This window comes from Dermochelys coriacea, chromosome 1, assembly GCF_009764565.3.
Source record: "Dermochelys coriacea isolate rDerCor1 chromosome 1, rDerCor1.pri.v4, whole genome shotgun sequence".
Taxonomy (NCBI): Eukaryota; Metazoa; Chordata; order Testudines; family Dermochelyidae; genus Dermochelys; species Dermochelys coriacea.
The window spans coordinates 298,288,526-298,301,142 of NC_050068.2; the positions used below are offsets into that span (position 1 = coordinate 298,288,526).

General features: G+C 47.2%; 1 protein-coding gene across 6 annotated transcripts in view; it reads left to right on the forward strand.

Moving 5' to 3' along the window:
- The window catches only part of PRICKLE1 (prickle planar cell polarity protein 1), a 107,803-nt gene that overhangs the window by 78,667 nt on the left and 16,519 nt on the right, over window positions 1-12,617 (forward strand). For 2 of the 6 annotated variants that reach the window (XM_043494531.1, XM_043494520.1), the window contains exons 1-2: window positions 11,646-11,843; window positions 12,494-12,565. The exons of 2 other annotated variants lie outside the window; for them this stretch is intronic. The gene's annotated coding sequence lies outside the window, so the exon portion shown is untranslated. Of the gene's footprint in view, window positions 1-10,107; window positions 10,275-11,645; window positions 11,844-12,493; window positions 12,566-12,617 lie in introns of those variants that run through there. 2 more of the 6 variants (XM_043494527.1, XM_043494544.1) reach the window with 2 other exon arrangements.

Genomic DNA, 12,617 nt, shown 5'->3' on the forward strand with positions numbered 1-12,617 from the left:
CTCCACAATGCAGGCCACAGAATCTCACCCACCCACTCCTGCAATAAACCTCTCACCTATGTCTGAGCTATTGAAGTCCTCAAATCATGGTTTAAAGACTTCAGGGTGCAGAGAATCCTCTAGCAAGTGACCTGTGCCCCATCCTACAGAGGAAGGCAAAAAACTCCCAGGGCCTCTTCCAATCTGCCCTGGAGGAAAATTCCTTCCCAACTCCAAATATGGCGATCAACTGAACCCTGAGCATGTGGGCAAGATTCACCAGCCAGATACCCAGGAAAGAATTCTCTGTAGTAACTCGGATCCCACGCCATCTAACATCCCATCATAGGCCATTGGGCCTATTTACTATGAATAGTTAAAGATCAATTAATTGCCAAAATCATGTTATCCCATCATACCATCTCCTCCATAAACATATCTAGTTTAATCTTGAAACCAGATAGGTCTTTTGCCCCCACTGCTTCCCTTGGAAGGCTATTCCAGAACTTCTCTCCTCTGATGGTTAGAAACCTTCATCTAATTTCAAATCTAAACTTCCCAATGGCCAGTTTATATCCGTTTGTTCTTGTGTCCACATTGGTACTGAGCTTAAATAATTCCTCTCCCTCTCTGGTATTTATTCCTCTGATTATATTTATAAAGAGCAATCATATCTCCTCTCAACCTTCTTTTGCTTAGGCTAAACAAGCCAAGCTTCTTGAGTCTCCTTTCATAAAGCAGATTTTCCATTCCTTGGATCATCCTAGTTGCCCTTCTCTGTACCTGCTCCAGTTTGAATTCATCCTTGAACATGTGAGACAAGAACTGCACACAATATTCCATATGAGGTCTCACCAGTGCCCTGTATAATGGTACTAACACCTCCATATCTCTACTGGAAATACCTCGCCTGATGCATCCCAAGACCGCATTAGCTTTTTTCACAGCCATATCACACTGGCGGCTCACAGTCATCCTGTGATCAATCAATACTCCAAGGTCCTTCTCCTCCTCCGTTACTTCTAATTGATGCATCCCCAGCTTATAACTAAAATTCTTGTTGTTAATCCCTAAATGCATGACCTTATACTTCTCACTATTAAATTTCATCCTATTACTATTACTCCAGTTTACATGGTCATCAAGATCCTCCTATAGGATATCCCAGTCCTTCTCTAAATTGGCAATACCTCCCAGCTTTGTATCATCCGCAAACTTTATTAGAACACTCCCACTTTTTGTGCCGAGGTTAGTAGTAAAAAGATTAAATAAGATTGGTCCCAAAACTGATCCCTGAGGAACTCCACGGGCAACCTCCCTCCAGCCTGATAGTTCAGCTTTCAGTATGACCTGTTGTAGTCTCCCTTTTAACCAATTCCTTATCCACCTTTCAATTTTCGTATTGATCTCCATCTTTTCTAATTTAACCAATAATTCCCCGTGTGGCACCGTATCAAATGCCTTACTGAAATCTAGGTAAATTTGATCTACTGCATTTCCTTTGTCTAAAAAAATCTGTTACTTTCTCAAAGAAGGAGATCAGGTTGGTGGCACGATCTACCTTTTTGTAAAACCATGTTGTATTTTGTCCCATTTACCATTGACCTCAATGTCCTTAACTACTTTCTCCTTCAAAATTTTTTCCAGGACCTTGTATACTACAGATGTCAAACTAACAGGCCTGTAATTACCCAGATCACTTTTTTCCCTTTCTTAAAAATAGGAACTACGTTAGCAATTCTCCAGTCATACAGTACAACCCCTGAGTTTACAGATTCATTAAAAATTCTTGCTAATGGGCTTGCAATTTCAGGTGCCAATTCCTTTAATATTCTTGGATGAAGATTATCTGGGCCCCCCGATTTAGTCCCATTAAGCTGTTCGAGTTTCGCTTATATCTCAGATATGGTACCTCCGTATCCTCATTCCCATTTGTTATGCTACCATTATCCCCAAAATCCTCATTAAAGACTGAGGCAAAGTATTTGTTTAGATATTGGGCCATGCCTAGATTATCCTTAACCTCCACTCCATCCTCAGTGTTTAGCGGTCCCACTTCTTCTTCTTCTTTCTTTGTTTTCTTCTTATTTATATGGCTATAGAACCTTTTACTATTGGTTTTAATTCCCTTTACAAGGTCTTTCTCACTTTATCCCTACATGTTCTGACCTCAATAAGATAGCTTTCCTTGCTGATCCCTCCCATTTTCCACTCCCTGTATGCTTTCTGCTTTTTCTTAATCACCTCTGAGATGCTTGCTCATCCAGCTTGGTCTACAATTCCTGCCAATGAATTTTTTTCCCCTTTCTTGGGATGCAGCTTTGACTTGAAGTAATCCTAGGCCTCCTCTGCCTCTAGATCCATAAATTCTTCAATCCAATCCACTTCCCTAACTAATTTCCTTAATTTTTGAAAATCAGCCCTTTTGAATCAAAAACCCTAGTCGCAGATTTATTTTTGTTTATCCTTCTGTTCAATTTGAACTGAATTAGCTCATGATCACTTGAACCCAGGTTGTCCCCTACAACCATTTCTTCTGAGGTCCTTACTACTCACCAAAACCAAATCTAAAAGGGCATCCCCTCTTGTCTATTCAGCAACTACTTGATGAAGGAATCCATCAGCTATCACATCTAGGAAAATCTGATCCCTATTATTATTACTAGCACTTGTCCTCCAGTGTATATCTGAGAAGTTAGTCTCCCATGATCACACAGTTTCCATTAATATTTACTTCATTAAAAACATGAAAGAGGGCTCTATCCATATCCAAATTAGATCCCGGCAGTCTATAGCACACCCCAAGCACTATCACAGGGGAGGCTCTAGTAGTTTTCTTCCCCAAAGTGATTTTTGCCCAGATGGACTCTGTCTTATCCATTCCATTGCTTCTTATTTATTTACATTCTACCTCATCATTGATATACAATGCTACTCCACCACCTTTACCTTTTGTTACCCCCATTTTGTTACCTAGGCTCCTCGCATTGGTGTAAAAACATTTTAATTTTTGCTGTTTGGCCTTGCTCACATTCTTTACCCGATTACGCACGGACATTCTACAGCCAGTATGACCTATTAGACTAGTATCCACACTGCCCTTCCTCCTTATGTCCATTCTCCTACCCATGGCTGTATCCTTTCTTACTTTGTCGTCTTCCCTCTCAATGCTAAAATCTGGCATGGAGATTACCTGGACATCTCCCAACCATCTCCCCCAGATTCCTAGTTTAAAGCTCTCTTAATCAGTTGTGCCAGCCTCCATCCTAGAAGCCTATTTCCTTCCCTACTCAGATGAAGTCCATCCTGAGAGATCTGTCCTCTGTCCGTGAATGCCTCCCAGTGACCATACATCCCAAAGTCCTCCTTATAGCACCACTGCCTGAGCCATCTGTTGATAGTCATAATCTTGTCACACCTTTGTTGCCCTTGTCTAGGGACAGACAGAATCCCACTGAAGATCACCTGAGCCTCAATTTCCTTAAGTGTTTTCCCCAGCCTGGCATAGTCTCCCTTGATACGTTCCAGCAAGAATCTACCAGTATCATTTGTTCCCACATGAAGGACGATCAGTGGATTTTTTTCCCGCTCCCTTTAGGATCCTTTTCAACCTCCGGTCCACATCCCGTATCTTAGCACCTGGAAGACAGCACACCCTTCTATTCTCTGGATCAACTCTGGTTACAGACCTGCCTATTCTTCTCAGTAAGGAGTCCCTGATCATGTAGACCTGCCTTTTCCTGGTGATGGTGCGATTCTCTGGTCTATCCACTGTTCCCTCTGGCTGTAAGTTCTTTCCATTCCTATTCTCCCTTGTAATCCTCTTCAACCCATCCTGTATCCTCCTGGGGCTCATATTTGGTGTAGTCTCCATTGACTCTTCCCCTTTTCCTATAGGACTAGCCGCTCTACTCTTCTTCCTTGCTCTTCCACCTTCAGTGGCCACCTGCTGAGCCTCTTCTTCATTTTCCAACTCTGTAGACCTGTTCTTGAGCTCTATTTCTCCTTCACTAGCCCGTCTTTTGCTCTGCCTGGTTCTTTTAGTCACATGCTTCCACTGTCCATTTTCTCCACCCAGCAGTCTCCCCTCAGAATTCTTCAGTCCTGCTTCCATCTGCAAGTCTGAGCTTTTCCTTTCAGCTGCCTCATGTCTTTGCTCCATAATCTACTCAAACCCCCTTCTAAACTCAACCAGACTTTCCACCTGCATCTCCAATCCTCAGATCTTTTCTTCCATCAGCTCTATCAGACGGCATTTCATGCAGATGAAACTCTTTCCAGGTACCCCCTCCAGGATCATGTATATACCGCAGCTTCCACATCCAGTCATCTTCATTGTGTCTTCCACTACATGGGTCGCTCCCACTGCTGCCTCTGTATTTGTCATAGCCTTTGCACCTAAATCCTGTTAATCTGGGAAACACAAACCACACCAAAACACCAGCACCCACAGCAAAAACAAACCCCAAACGAGCACTGCAATACAAAATCCCCTGTTTACAGCTCTGTTTGCTGGCTCCTGTGCCGCTGCAGCTGTCTGTGCCACTGCCTGGCTGGCTGGCTACCTTTATAGGACCCCTACTCAGAGAAGCCCTGCCCCCTAATCAGGGCTAAGCTTCTCTCCCAGCACAAAGCCCCTACAAGCCTCTACGCATACAAATAGTACAAATACAAAAACCTTCTCCTCCAACAGAATTCCCACTCAAACTCCCGTTTACAGCTCTGTTTACACACTGCCTCCCAGCCCAGTGCCCCCCAACAGACTCCCCACCAACACCTATGCCCAACACCCCCCTGCCCACAGACATCCCCACCACAACTGCACAGTGCTCTGCATACCACCACCCCCACCCAGTGCCCCCCACTACACTCACCGGCCCCACTGGGAGGTGACCGTGTCCACCAGGCTGAGCGGACAGTGTGGCCATTGCCGGTCCGGTCCGCCCCTCAGGAGCAGCACGATCAGCCAGGCTGGAGTGAGGCCTGCCCAGGCTGAGCTCCCACGGGACCCACTTGCTGGGTGGGGCCTGGCCGAGCCCTCCGTGCTGCCCCCCCTCCACCAGCCGAGACTGGTCCAACCTCTGCACCAGTCCCAGGTGGCTCGGCCCCAGGGAGATGTGCTGGGCCCCTACAGGTAGTGGGCTGCAGAGACTGATCGAAAGTGGAACCATTCTGGGGAGCAGGACAGACCCCTGGAATGTGACCCCCCGAGAGCCTCCCCCACGGCCAGCAGCCCTACTCAGCCACATGATGGCGCCTGGCTGCTGGGTGGCGAGTTCCTTACAGGCAAGAGGACCTGCTGGCTGGGAGCCACTCACACAGCAAGCCCTGGCTCTTGAGTGCCCAAGGTGAGGGGCCAGACCTGGTATGTGGACGGGTCGTGAGTTAGGGCGCCCGGGGCTGTTTTAATACGCTCTAACTCGCAAGTGTAGCCATGCCCTTACTGTAGACAAGCCCTACATTTCTCAGTGCTGTAACTTTTTCCAGTGTAGACCATAGTGAGCGACAACCCCTGCTTCAGAGAGTTTGTCTTATTAGTTCTCTAGTTGTCCATAGAAGTTTCCAAGCAAAAGGGATAGAAAAGACATGGATTGTTAATATTCAACAGCAAAAATAATGCATCAGGGGGAGGTCAGGAAGAATAAATGTATTTCGATGTTTCAGTTTTTAATTAATGATGAATGAAATTGGTAGAGATGCTCAGTTGACCACCAGAGGGAGATAATTCAACTCAACAAATAACACTGAAATTGACAAAATCTGTATGAATACATGCCATACTTGATTTTTTTTAATTTAAAAAAATTATTGTGACTTCATAAAAAAAAACAGTTAAAAAAATCATGGTGTTTATTACCAATAGAATTACTTCATGCAAACGAAGTTGGATTTAGGCATGGGAAGTTGACTGGTTGATATACCGGAGATACTGCAATTCTCCCCTCCCAATAATGGTCAGGTCTCACAACTCTGTGCAGGTGTACCTCTCTGTTGAATCCCCTTGACTTCAGAATGGTTCTGTACAGGTGCAGTGGTCCACCTAATCAGAACAAGTAGAGACAATGACAGGGGAGTAAAAGGAGAAGAACAGAGCAGAGCAGTACCTATCCTACCAGACTAGGGGCTGGTTATCAGGTAGGTGTTGTGATAACTAGACATAGATGAGTAGATGAATATTTTATATTTCTTCTCATAGGTATCATATTGTGGGTCCATTGGGTATCTGGGTCTGCCATTTATAATATCACTACAGACAATACTGGTCCTCCTTGCTGTTTCTGGCCATGCCATCACCACCACATCTGTTACTCAGCATTGTATGAATCTGTAATATTTCTCTCAGGCATACATCTTTTTAAGAGATTTATGTGCTTCCATTGGATTTAGAATGTGATAAAGAATTAAAAGATTGATCAAATTAGTCACTCTACTAAAGTTTAAATAGAGAAAGCTCCTCTCAAACTGCAAAGGGAATTTTAATGTCTGACTGCATGTCTTGTGAAGCAATATTAACCTATTTTTTGAAATAGAGATCACATATTTTTCATCAGTGATTTCTAATGCTGTTGATTTGTGATAAGATTTGATGTAATGGTCTAAACTGTTGATCCATCAAGTTTCATATCCTTGTGGTCTGGTAATGCCCGATCATTATTAATCAACTATGCCATACTGTTTTCATGGAAGGGGAAAAGTTTCTTCCTGTTCCATGTTGCAGTTTTATGTATGCCCTGACATACGATATTGGATATTCTCATTTTAGAATTCAGAACTAAAATGTTGATTTGTCTTAATGTTACCCAGCCAGTAGCAATAAGTAGCTTAACTGATGGATGAAATTGCATCCTATTTCCCATGTAAAAAAGAGGTTTATTATTTTCCATTTATGAACACAGTTCATGTATCTGACCCCTTTCCACAAACAAATTTATTTTTGAATGATTGGCTCTATACCATGAATACATAATTTTAAAGCAATCTTTTTCACCTCATAAAATGAAGTCTAGATTCAGGTTGGAGATGTGGGAAAATGGTTGCAGTTGGATAAAACTAGATTTTCTTCTTAGCAGTCACCCAAAAAGCAATCCACACCAGTCTTCCACCTGACTGAAACAAAAGGCAGCCCTTGAGGGGCCCAGTTATGACTCATGCCTTTCCTTTTCTGAATGTGTTTGCCCTTGACAATAACAATGCCTTTCAGACAAGATTGACTCCTCTTAGCACCCTGTGGATATAGTCTGTCTCATTCAAATTTAATTTTTGTAGGCAGCATTAACTGTCTGCTAACTACTTCATTACTATCTCATATGCAATAGCCTGTAAAGTTAACAATGCTATGGAAAATGTAACAAACAAGTAACTGTGAATGTTCCACAATAGTTGACACTTCCACCGTCCATACAAGTAGTTGAATACTGTACATAATTGGCAAAAAGAAAAGGAGTACTTGGGGCACCTTAGAGACTAACAAATTTATTAGAGCATGTGAGCTGTAGCTCACGAAAGCTTATGCTCTAATAAATTTGTTAGTCTCTAAGGTGCCCCAAGTACTCCTTTTCTTTTTGCGAATACAGACTAACACGGCTGCTACTCTGAAACAAGCCTTATCTAGTTAGCTAGTGTATAGTTGATTTTAAACAAAAGTTTTAGAAGTGATCAGCCTCATATAATTATAATTTCATGTTAGATGCTTTACTACTGGAGAATATGCATCTATGCCAAGCTTTAGGAGAAAGGAGTGCATGTCTGATTAATGTTGTGACCTGTGCAAAACTAGACATCTCTACAAAAACGCTACATAGTTTCATTCAGAACAAGAGGAATTTATGCCTTTGACCTAGAGATACAGTACTAATAAATTATCTTTGATAATTATTTCCCTAGGAAAGCAAAGAACATTTAGGAATAGGAAAAAGGAAATATGACCTAGGTGTTCACGGTTAAATTCACAGTTCTGTAGAGGAAACTGCCTGTCAGCCTTTGAAGTCAAATGTGGGAGGGAAGGCGCAAAAGCTTATTTCAAGCTGGAGCAAAGGCTACACCTTTTAAAAATGCAGAGTGAAGTAAAAGCGACAGCTATGTTAGTGGTTCCTCCCTTTTTGAATATTTATTGTCAAAGATGGAATCAACACTGGCTGCTAGCCAAGCATGTCTGCATTACAAACACTGTTGTCTGACCAGGGCTAAATCTTTTCTAAATAGACTCTACACTTAAAGCCATAAGCCTCTGGTATCTCTGCCCTCTAATACATACTAAAATTTTCCTCATCTGTACTTGGCACTGGAGAGAGAGAAACTACTCAGAGTTTTACCATTGAGCTATTCATTTCACCAAACTATTTACAGCAACATGTTTGTGTATTTTTAAATGTTAAGCTTTACAATAGAGCCTTTTCTGTTCAGTGGGGTGCAGAACCATATGTGCAACTAAACTCCTTAACTATGCCCTATGAGAGAGAAATTGTTCTTGGGTAACATTTTTTTTTTAAATTGACATTCTACCTTACATTGCTGTTTGTACACCAGCACTTTATAAATGCAGAGACTTCATGTGACTCTCAGATACTACAAAAAGAAAAGGAGTACTTGTGGCACCTTAGAGACTAACAAATTTATTAGAGCATAAGCTTTCGTGAGCTACAGTTCACTTCATCGGATGCATCCGATGAAGTGAGCTGTAGCTCACGAAAGCTTATGCTCTAATAAATTTGTTAGTCTCTAAGGTGCCACAAGTACTCCTTTTCTTTTTGCAAATACAGACTAACACGGCTGCTACTCTGAAACCTGTCAGATACTACAGCAACTGTAAATACTACATGTATGGATAGATTTGTATTCTGATAGTGTTACCTTTGTATGTAAAGCAGTATTTACAGTCTACTATTGGCCATAGTCCCTAGGTACTGATATCTAATGTGTATAAAATAAATTATTTTAGACAGATTATATACTGTAGCTATTAAAGAGTTCTTAATTTCTTTAAAAAAAAGAGTACTTGTGGCACGTTAGAGACTAACAAATTTATTAGAGCATAAGCTTTCGTGAGCTACAGCTCACTTCATCGGATTTCATCTTTATTTGTAATTATGGCAAATATATACAATAACCAGATTTATTATGATGCCAGAGTACACCTTTCAGTCTTGCACATGAAAGCATTGACTCTACTACTCTGAAATTCTTTCCTCTTGCTTCAGATGGTTTAGTGATGTATGTAATGAAGGGATTTTTTTGTATTAAATCCTACATAAAATATTTGTCACATTGTATAATACTATTCATGGGGCTGCTTTGAATTTTGCTAGGGTATTACTACTAATTGTCAGGTTTCAGAGTAGCAGCCGTGTTAGTCTGTATTCACAAACATAAATTTGTTTTTCTCTAAGGTGCCACAAGTACTCCTTTTCTTACTACTAATTGTAGCTCACTTTTGACACCTTCCACTAGCCTGTTTTTTTAAGTACACAGACTTTTACCTGGCATTGTTCCTTTCTCTGTCTTGTGGAGTGACACAAAATAGCTCTCTTCATCAGGCTTGCCTGACTTTACTTATGTTAAGGACCTCTTCAAAATGGTCAGAAACTTATTAAACTCTGGCCCAGTGGGCTGACTTCATTGTTCTGGGCAAGTTTTGAGATGATTATTAAGGAAGGCGGCCTCCCATATTCCGAGAGTGGTGTGCTGGAAAGAAAAGGGAAGTTTACAGAGGCGTTTTAAAATGTTTGCATCAGTGCTTGTAGAACTGATTAGGCTCCCTGGAGCTCATGAAATGGAAGATAAGGGATTTCTCAAGTAACACTTGTAGTTTGTAGTAACTTGTAGTTTATATAGGATCACAGATTGACTGACAGTTCCTGGAAGTGGACTGTCTAACTATTAATGTTGGAGGGATTATAGACTGAAAAGAGGTCAGATCTTAGTACACTCTGATGTATAGGCAGGAAGGCTTTCCGCACAATGGGGGGTGTGGTGGGAGATCTGTTACAAGCACAAATAGCATTAGGGAAGCAAACAGGGGGAAAAAATAGTATATGTACTCAGTAGTGTGACTTAAGCTTTTATTACTTCTAAAAATATTCAGTCCCTGGAGTAGATATTTGGCTGAGGGAACCTTTTTGCCTTGTACAGGTTCCTTCCCGAAATATTACATGAATGTGCATCTTCTTAGCCAGCGGTATGAATGAAAGGGAAGGATGATTTTGAACATTGCCTGCCAAAAAAAGAAGAGGCCCTTGTTCTGGTGCCTTCTGCCTCCTCCAGCAGCTGTAGGCTTGGTGCTGTATGGCTAAGGGCTGGTTCCTCCTCCCGATGCGCTGGGCACCACTTAAGTGGGGGGTTAATGAGAACATCTCTGTGTGCGGGGAGGGGGTGTGCGGTCCAGGGGGACGGCTGGCGGGAGCTCGTGTTTATGTTGGAGGCTATTGTAAACAGCCTCCGGGAGGAGTAAGGAGCTTCTTGAGGCGGGTGTGTTGGGGAGGCGGGCGGTTAGGGGCTGTGTGGGGGCGGGGGAAGAGATGGTGCACTGTAAGGAAGCCGGGGGACTTTGAGGGGGCTGGGCTGTGTGGCTGACTGGGGGGCAGTGGGGGGTCTGAGGAAGCTGCCTGAGGAGGGGGCTGGGGGCTCGAGGGGGCTGGGGGAGGCTGACTGGGGGGGGCTCTGGGGAAGCTGCCTGAGGAGGGGGCTGGGGGCTCGAGGGGGCTGGGGGGCGGCTGACTCGGGGGGCTCTGGGGAAGCTGCCTGAGGAGGGGGCTGGGGGCTCGAGGGGGCTGGGGGGCGGCTGACTCGGGGGGCTCTGGGGAAGCTGCCTGAGGAGGGGGCTGGGGGCTCGAGGGGGCTGCCTGGGGGGGGCCCTGAGGAAGCTGCCTGGGGGGGGGCTGGGGGCTCGAGGGGGCTGGGGGGCGGCTGACTGGGGGGGGCTCTGGGGAAGCTGCCTGGGGAGGGGGCTGGGGGCTCTAGGGAGCTGGGGGGCGGCTGACTCGGGGGGCTCTGGGGAAGCTGCCTGAGGAGGGGGCTGGGGGCTCGAGGGGGCTGGGGGGAGGCTGCCTGGGGGGGGCCCTGAGGAAGCTGCCTGGGGAGGGGACTGGGGGCTCGAGGGGGCTGGGGGGCGGCTGACTGGGGGGGGGGCTCTGGGGAAGCTGCCTGGGGAGGGGGCTGGGGGCTCTAGGGAGCTGGGGGGCGGCTGACTCGGGGGGCTCTGGGGAAGCTGCCTGGGGAGGGGGCTGGGGGCTCGAGGGGGCTGGGGGGCGGCTGACGGGGGGGGGGGCTCTGGGGAAGCTGCCTGGGGAGGGGGCCGGGGGCTCTAGGGAGCTGGGGGGCGGCTGACTCGGGGGGCTGGGGGGAAGCTGCCTGGGGAGGGGGCTGGGGGCTCGAGGGGGCTGGGGGGCGGCTGACTGGGGGGGGGGCTCTGGGGAAGCTGCCTGGGGAGGGGGCCGGGGGCTCTAGGGAGCTGGGGGGCGGCTGACTCGGGGGGCTGGGGGGAAGCTGCCTGGGGAGGGGGCCGGGGCTCTCGGGAGCCTGACTGAGGGCTGGGCTCAGAGTAGCAGCCGCGTTCGTCTGTCTCCGCAGAAGGGAAAGCAGGACTTGTGGCACCAGCACATTTATTGGAGCAGAAGCTTTCCTGAGCTCCAGCTCGCTTCACTGAGGGCTGTGTTTAAAAACTACCAGCGCCTAGGGGAGGGGCAGGGCTTGTGTGCGGGAGGCTGCTCCGTCCTGTCTCTGCGACCCGGCGGGAGGCAGGCGCAGGTAGCGTGCGGGCGGCGCTGCCGGGCCTGCTGAAGTGGGGAAAGCCGCAGCGCGGGGGGCCACTGCCCCAGCCCCAGCCCTGCCCGGAGAGCCCGGGGCCGCCCGCCGGCTGGGAGCCGAAGGTAAGGAGCCTGCAGGTCGGCGCGGCCGCTTCTCCGCCCGGCTGCGGGGCTGCTCTGGCAGCGGCGGGACGCGCAGCCCCGGGGGCGGAGGCGATTCTCCCGAGGGACCCCCCGGTTTCCATCGCCCGGCGATGGGGCAAGGGAGCCGCTCTCCCCGGGGACAGCCGGGCACCGCGCTCCGTCTCCCCGGGGCCCGGCGGCGCGGGAGGCCGCTTCTGGCTCCCAAGCCCGGCTGGGAGCCGCGACCCCGGCGCCTGTCCCCGGGCTGCAGGCCCGAGCACCTCCGTGCCCGGCCCGCTGGGGCTGGGCGCTCGCTCTGCCCTGGCCGGCGGCCCCGGGAGCTGGCGGCGCCTGTGTCATGTTCCTTGGCGTTTGAAGCAGTGGAGGAAGCGGACTTAGTTTAAAGTAGCAATTGCAAGTGGCCAGGGGAAGCGGCGAGCGCCGAGTCTGCAGGGGTCGGAGCTTCGCCTCCCGCGGCAGCCTGCGCCGGGGCTCCCCTTTTAAAAGAGGCCATGTGCCGTTTCTTGTAGCCACTTAACCGTTAGGGCTTGGCTGCAAGGGAGGTTAATTGGATGTTGATACCTTATTACTGCTGCTGTGAGCTCAGAAAGCCAGGTCTGTTCGAGCTGCGTTTCTCCAACTGTTCACAGACGTCTCCTGTGCTACTTGACATACGAGATGGCATCGCATTTGATCCTATTCACTCAACAAACCTCCCAGTGGTGAGTTGTTACATGTGCACTTTTGTTGTCAGCTGGCCCTGGGACACAAGGC